General features: G+C 31.5%; 1 long non-coding RNA gene across 1 annotated transcript; it reads right to left on the bottom strand.

Moving 5' to 3' along the window:
• Positions 1-5424: 5424 nt before the first annotated feature.
• Positions 5425-7359, bottom strand: LOC131034872 (uncharacterized). The gene is made up of 2 exons (XR_009359120.1): positions 7043-7359; positions 5425-5858 (listed from the first exon to the last, which is right to left on the bottom strand). It is a non-coding gene; the product is annotated as an uncharacterized LOC131034872 (long non-coding RNA).
• Between the last annotated feature and the right edge of the window lie 965 nt (positions 7360-8324).

Raw genomic sequence — 8324 nt, 5'->3', positions numbered from 1 at the left:
GGCATAATAGGTCATATTATGTCACAATAGGACCTATTATGTCACAATAAGACCTATTATGACATAATAGGATCTATTATGTCACAATAGGTCCTATTATGTCACAATGTGACCTATTATGACATAATAGGTCGTATTATGATATTACAAGTCCTATTATGTCACAATGTGACCTATTATGACATTATATATAATATTATGTAACAATAGGTCATGTTATGACATAATACCCCTTAACTCTCTAAAAGTACCATCTCTCTCTCTCAAATAACTTATTTTTCTCTACATATGTCATAATAGGTCCTACTAAGGGGTCTTATGTCATAATAGATCCTCTTAAGAGGTCTTATGACATAATAGGTCGTATTATGTCATAATGGGACATATTATGACCTAATAGGTTATATTATGACATTATAGGTCCTATTATGACATAATACCCATTAACAAGTCCTAGTAAAGGGTATAAAGTCATAATAGGTCCTCTTAAGGGGTTTTATGACATAATATGACCCATGATGTCATAATAGGACTTATGTTGACATAATAGAACCTATTACATCATCATAGATCTTATTATGTCATTATTAGTCCTATTATGACATAATACCCTTTAACAGGTCCTAGCAAGGGGTATAATGTCATAATAGGTCCCCTTAAAAGGTCTTCTGACATAATAGGATCTATTATGACATGACAGGTCCTCTTAAGGGGTCTTATGATATTATAAGACCTATTATGTCATAAGATGTCCTAGTAAGCGATATAATGTCATAATAGGTCCTCTTAAGGGGTCTTATGACATAATAGGTCATATTATGTGATAATTTATCATATTATGTCATAATAGGTCATACTAAGGGGTCTTATGTCATAATAGGTCATAGTAAGAGGTATAATGCCATAATAGGTCTTCTTAAGGGGTCTTATAACATAATAGGTCGTATTATGTCACAATAGGACCTATTATGTCACAATAAAACCTATTATGATATAATAAGTCATATTATGACATTATAGGCCCTATTATGTCACAATAGGGTCTGTTATGACATAATACCCCTCAACTCTATCTAAACAAACCATCTCTCTCTTCCAACCAACTTATCTTTCTCTACATATGTCATAATAGGTCCTACTAAGGGGTCTTATGTCATAATAAGTCCTCTTAAGAGGTCTTATGACATAATACGTCGTATTATGTCAAAATGTGACCTATTATGTCACAATGGGACCTATTATGACATAATAGGTCGTATTATGACATTATAGGTCGTATTATGACATAATACCTCTTAACATGTTCTAGTAAGGGGTATAAAGTCATAATAGGTCCTCTTAAGGGGTTTTATGACATAATAGGACCTGTGATATCATAATAGAACCTACAATGACATAATAGGACCTATTACATCATCATAGATCCTATTATGTCATAATTGGTCCTTTTATGACATAATACCCTTTAACAGGTCCTACTAAGAGGCATAATGTTATAATAGGTCCTCTTAAGGGGTCTTATAACATAATAGGACCAATTATGACATGGCAGGTTCTCTTAAGAGGTCTTATGACATTATAAGACCTATATGGCATAATAAGTCCTATCATATGATAATTGATCATATTATGTCATAATAGGTCCTACAAAGGGGTCTTATGTCATAATAGGTCCTAGTAAGAAGTATAATGTCATAATAGGTCCTCTTAAGGGGTATTATGACACAATAGATCTTGTTATGACATAATACCCCTTAGCGAGTCCTACTAAGGGGTATAAAGTCATAATAGGTCCTCTTAAAGGATTTTATGACATAATATGACCTATGATATAATAATAGGACCTATGATGACATAATATGACCTATTATGTCATAATCAGTCATATTATGACATAATACCCTTCAATAGGTCCTACTAAGGGGTATAATGTCATAATACGTCCTCTTAAGGGGTCTTATGACATAATAGGATCTATTATGACATGACATGTCCTCTTAAGGGGTCTTATGACATTATAGGACCTATTATGACATAATAAGTCATACTAAGGGGTCTTAAGTCATAATAGTTCCTATTAAGAGGTATAATGTCATAATAGGTCCTTTTGAAGGGTCTTATGACATAATATGACCTATTATGACTTGATAGGTCGTATTATGCCACAATAGGACCTATTATGTCACAATAAGACATATTATGACACATTAGGATCTATTATGTCACAATGAGACTTATTATGACATTATAGGTCCTATTACGTCACAATTTATAAGATCTTCTAAAATCTAAAATCTATATTATAACTCTTACAGATCTGAAACCACTCTCAAACATCCTGCCAATATATACATAAAATATAACTTAAAGTATAAGAAAGAGAAAAAACAAAGAGAAATGTGACTTAAACTTAAATTTTATATTTCATGTATATATAGTTTGTTTTAAAAAAAATAAAATAAAATAAAATGTATATATAGTTTATTTTAAAAAAAAAATACCGACATGATAAAATCAAGATCCAGGCCTGGCATATCAGGGTTGTAGCTTCGGTTTTGGCTTGGAGAGTCGACCCTTAGGTTTGGACCTGGTTTGACCTACAACTTGAAGGCCAAATCAATCTTCATATAAAATAATGACTTCAAAAATATATCTAAACACCAAATTTTCAGAATTTTTTTAAACAATGAAAACCCATTATAGTAGAGACTGTCTAGATTCTAAATATGTAATTTTTTTAAAAAATTGATCAATATTTTTATTTTTAAAATAATTACTAATGAAAGAGGTCTATAAACTCGAAATAACATGGTTTTTTAATTTTTTAATAACTTTTTTGTTTATAAGTTTTTTGAAAAAAAATTATATGACATCAAACTAAAGACAATTCTATACATTTAAAAAAAAAAAATTTAAAAATGTTAAATTTTAGATCAAATTATGCTTGCCTACACAAGAATTTTTCAAAACAATGATTATGCCCAATAAAAAATTAACAAAAAAAAAATATGCAAAAAAAATTTACAAAAAAATATTCTCATCAAAGGTGAATGAGTTATAGATCTTTTCTCAAAAGGATTTATAAAAATAATTTCATTTAGGTCAAATTATGCTTGCCGTACATGGGCATGGTATAGTCCAGAAAAGTGACTTTTAAACTATAGGTTTTAATAATGCCTATTCAAACTTCATTTTTAAGATCCGGATATTAAAATAAATTACATATTTGGAAAGTAGACTTCGAGCACTACATTTTCTATTACTGAATTTTTTCAAGATTCATTCTTTAAACGCCTCAAATATTTAGGTCAAACGAAATGAAATTGAAAAAAATGAAAAAAAATTCCACTTTTGGGCCAAAAAGTGGACACAACTTCTTGCAGGTAGCTATTATTCAAGTTATAAATTCACAAATAATTTTGCATTCAACTATGAAATATCAATGAAGAATTTTCTCTTTAACTAGATGAAGTATTAAGTAAATCTAATTCTATTTGCATTCCTTTTACATAAAATAAAAACATTATTACTGAATAATTATTATAACAAATAACTATCTACTTTGATCATTCTAGTATACTACATTTCCTTTCATTCCAATAGCAACTATAATTAATTTCTTCTTTATTGAATATAAGGAATTGTTCAACTCCAAAATTATTCATACTAAACTGAACTGCAACCAAATAGTAAAGAAAACCAATGGCATTCTTTGACTAATAAATCTAAAACTTATGCATGTAAACTACACATTTGTTTTCTACAATCTACAATATTCATTATCTACTAATTTCAAACTTTTCCAATCTTATTGTAAAAGAGTAAGATGATTACAACATCCATACAATGGTTATGTAAATCCATTTTTTCCCCACATATTCTCAACTAAAGAAAAGAAATAGTCTTTCTCCTTTTTCCAAAATACTTCATAGCTAGATAATATATTTTATAATTCCATTCTTACAATAATAGAAAGGTCAATAACCATAATCCATACATTGATAGAAAGGTGTTGAAATAACTTTTCTTCATATTGAATTATGTTAAATCTAAACAAATATTGGCATCTTACAATTTCAATCAAGAGCACAACAGTTATCCAATAACCTACAAGGATATCACGCTCCAAAACATGTCACAAAAGGTGAGAACAATAGCTAAATGGTTACCAATGGGATCTCACGTCCCACCCATAGGATTGAAAACAACCCACCCCTGAGCTTGGGGACAAGATGTAACTCAAGATTCGCCAAGCACACAAGCCACAAGTATAACACACAATTTTCCCAGCATCACAAATTTTAAAATTTCACATCACATGATTTCTTCACAACACTCCCAAGGTAAAAGATGTAACTCAAGATTCACCAAGCACAAGCCACAAGTATAACACACAAATTTTCCAGCATCACAAATTTTAAAATTTCAAATCACATGATTTCTTCACAACACTCCCAAGGTAATCACTATTGAAAATCTAAGGATTGCACAAGAGGGTAGTAATGGGGGCACATCCTATAGAGTAGAACATTTAAACTACAACACAAACACACCAAAACCCTTACCTTTTTTCCAAATAGAAAAGAAACAATGCTAATGGTCATAGTCCAACAAAGAAAAGAAAGCTATTTTCAACAAGGGTAGAACACCTACTTGGTAGTCTCTTCAAGATGAACAAGGGTAGAAACACTTCTATTTTCCAATCCTCCACTTAGCTACCTCCTTTCTCTTAGAACCATCAAGTGTCCTCTTACTTACCCCAAGAATAAGATTTGATTCTTTCCCACCTCTTGGGAGAGAGCGAAGGTTGGGATTGAATCTTATCCATCCCAACCACCTCAATCCCATAGGTAATTGAAAATTCAAAATAAAATAGTTCAAAATTTATAAAAATCAAATCAAAACACCCCCAACCCCTAGCCTTATGACTTAGGGGTCATTTTACATTATAAAATGATGATTTGCACCAAAGAAATGCATCCAAATGAACATACAAATACACATAGAAAGACACATCTATCATCCACAAGTCATGCTGGACACATTTACAAAGAAAAACATATTTACAAAATATTGCATATAAGACCTAACCTTTTCTAATAGGTTAGAATTGTTTTAACTAAGATTGACACAATAAGGATTACATCTTGTCCCTGCATCCCCATTGGCATCTACCTGCTTACTCGAGAAAAAGTGTCAGCTCATCATGAAATACATAAATACATACATACATACATACATACATATATATATATATATATATATATATAGAGAGAGAGAGAGAGAGAGAGAGAGAGAGAGAGAGAGAGAGAGAGATTGCATAACATCACATATATTTAGATTATTCCATATCATCAAGTCCAACTAGCCATTATGAAAGTAATGATTGAAACATGTTAGAACATATCATGTTACAACTATATCTCAAAAAACTCACGTCACAAGAACTATGCATGTCAAATATTATCCATCATTGATAATGTAAAACCATGAGATCACATGAACAGCATAAGTAAGGAGCAAAGTACTAAGAAGTAACGACCTATCCTCATAATGTCTAAACCATGATATAAAAGGGTTCATAACAATAACCATGAAATAGTCTATAAATCAAGACATAATACACCATCTCACTCAAATAATATAACTATAATGTAACTAAAGGAGGGATCTAACATCCTCCCTCCTTAGGCATGGGCTTCCTCCTATAAGTCCTCTTACAAGTGTGATAATTGTGCCCTTATTCAAGATGTGTCCTCCTAAGTAGTCGACGCCTCATCATAGGTGTCCTCGAAGAGCTAGGGATCTCCGCGTCAAGAGGCCAATTGACCCAATGTCAGCTGATCTCCCTCCTACACCTGTAAAGAAGTCCAATCCAATACATGAGAACTATCATGAATATATCGCCTCAATACAGACTCGCTCAACTTTTTAGTGTTTTCACTACATTTTATCTTCTTTGATGTACATATTGTAAAGCTTGAACTCTATGTTAATATCCATGTCTCTTCGGTAACACTTTTGTACTAGCTAATTGTTTTCCTTCTACACCTCTTTGGTACAACGTGGCTCATAAAAATCATAGAGCAAAATAGTGAAATTCAGCTTCTTTGTAAAATCCGAAAGGTTTCAAGATTATAAACAGCAATCCTTCCCTGTAAATATCTCTTAATCTAATATGATGTTAATTCATTGAAAAGCAAATGTTGTCCCTTTTTCCTTGTTGAGTAGAAACACACAAAGGCAATAATGGAGCTCAAATAGTGCAACAAATTAAGCAAAAGTAAAGCTCTACCAACGAAAGATGCTTAAAAACAAAAAGCAGATAAACACCCATTCCTAACTGGTCCCCGGTTGTGAGGCATAAGCATTTTTTTGTGTCTTCCTTGAATGAGTATTTAACTATGTAAATTGAAAGCAACTTTTCTTTCTGATTTCATATGCCTCAGATGTAACAAGAGAAAACATGCTTTAAGAAAAGAGTTTGAAAACCTAAAATCACTGCCATTATCAATTATGTGATAATCTGCCATCCCAATCTATCTGAGGAGTCAATTAACTGCCTACCAAGGATTAATGTACTTTCTGTCTACTATTTTGTGCCATCTTTTTTTTTCTCAAGTAGAAACACGCCAAAGGAATAAATCTTTTAGACTCAAGTTTGTACTCTTCAAAAATAGAATGTTTGCAGATCGCATGCATTGGGAGTATAGAGGTTACTGGTGGTCAATGAAATCACATACCAAGTAGACATGTTTATGTATTGATCAAAGGCATATCCAAGTAAAAATATTCCTTTGTTTTTTTGGTTTTTACGAAGGCAAATCATTAAGAAACAAATAATACCAAAGTAAAGGAAAAATTGAACACACGACATATTGAGAAATAAATTAGTGCTCTGAAATTTACATAGTGAAATCATTTAATCACCCATGATAGCAGGGGAAAAGAAACAACCATTTATTTCACAAAGTCAAAGGAAACACCCATGCAAAAGTACATTTACAGTTAAAATATGTAATTACTGAAAAATATAGCATACCATTATACGATTAGTACGCTCAGCCTCAATCTTTTCTTGTATGCGTTTCTTGATCTTCCTATAAGCTTCATATGCAAATGGATCGGCCATAGATTTTTCCTGATGCAATCTTTCCAAGATGTCACAAGAAATGTACAGAAATTAATTACATGTTTTCACTCTTAAGGTAATGTTTTACTCAAAAGTGCTAAGATTAAAATTTCCAAATTGATTACACGAAGCACCAATTATATGAAGTCTGAATCAGACATCAGAAAAGAAATCACAGAAACATGTCAACTAGATAAGAATAGCAAACCTAGCAGAATGGGTTAAGAATTTACAAGACAGACACTTAAAATGTAGGATGTAGTCTGTGACTGTAAATTTGGAAACTGTGGAAATAATAAAAGCAACAAAACTTTAGCCTTATGAGGAAATAAAAAGTCAACATGCATTGATGTCCAATATGAATAATAGATTAAAAAAATTGTTGTTTACTGTAATTCGAGGTAAGCCTTGCTCCTCCAAAATTTATTTTGTGCGAACACCAAAAGGGAAAGCTCAAGACAAGAAACCGCCAACCAATACATTTGATGATATATTAACAAAGCAACATCGTTTGACATACATTTCATGGTTTATTAGAAACAATAATATGCATTAGAAAAAAAAAATTGTTGTATGAACACCAAAAGAGAATGCTCAAGACAAGAGACCACTAACCAGTGCATTTGATAAAACGATAACAGAACAACATGGTTTGATATACATTTTGTGGTTTATATAGAAAAAATATTATGCATAGGAAAGGAATTAAGTATACAAAACCTCAAGGTAGAAACGATAATCTATAAAGTATCCATGAAATAAGCTCTTAAAATGTTGGTGCCAATCAGATTTGTCAAATTTTAGTGTTCAATGTCCTCTTTTGTTACAAATTCGAAATCATCCTGTAAAAGAATTAGAAAATATAGAATTTACAACTAAACTAGCAGCACTTTGTACATGATATAACTTTCTCTAACGCACATCCAATATTTGATTTAATACTTTATATCTAATAAAGGCATGCAAGTACCATTACCTAGGAAAAATATGCAACTACTATAGAGAAACATTAACTATACTGTCAAGTTCTCCAAATTAGAGCACCACTTTGGAACTGGACCTAAGGAATAAAATAGGACAGAATTTGAGTTGACTCTAGAGCCATGAGCATTAATCCACTGTTTCTAATTACACAAACGTCATTGATATTTCCAGCTGAGGGTTCAATGCTAGTCATCCCATCTCCCTGCAA

Source organism: Cryptomeria japonica, chromosome 10, assembly GCF_030272615.1.
Source record: "Cryptomeria japonica chromosome 10, Sugi_1.0, whole genome shotgun sequence".
In the NCBI taxonomy this organism is placed as follows: Eukaryota; Viridiplantae; Streptophyta; class Pinopsida; order Cupressales; family Cupressaceae; genus Cryptomeria; species Cryptomeria japonica.
The sequence above is the reverse complement of the archived record's forward strand: the minus strand, read 5'-3'. Positions and strand labels throughout refer to the sequence as shown.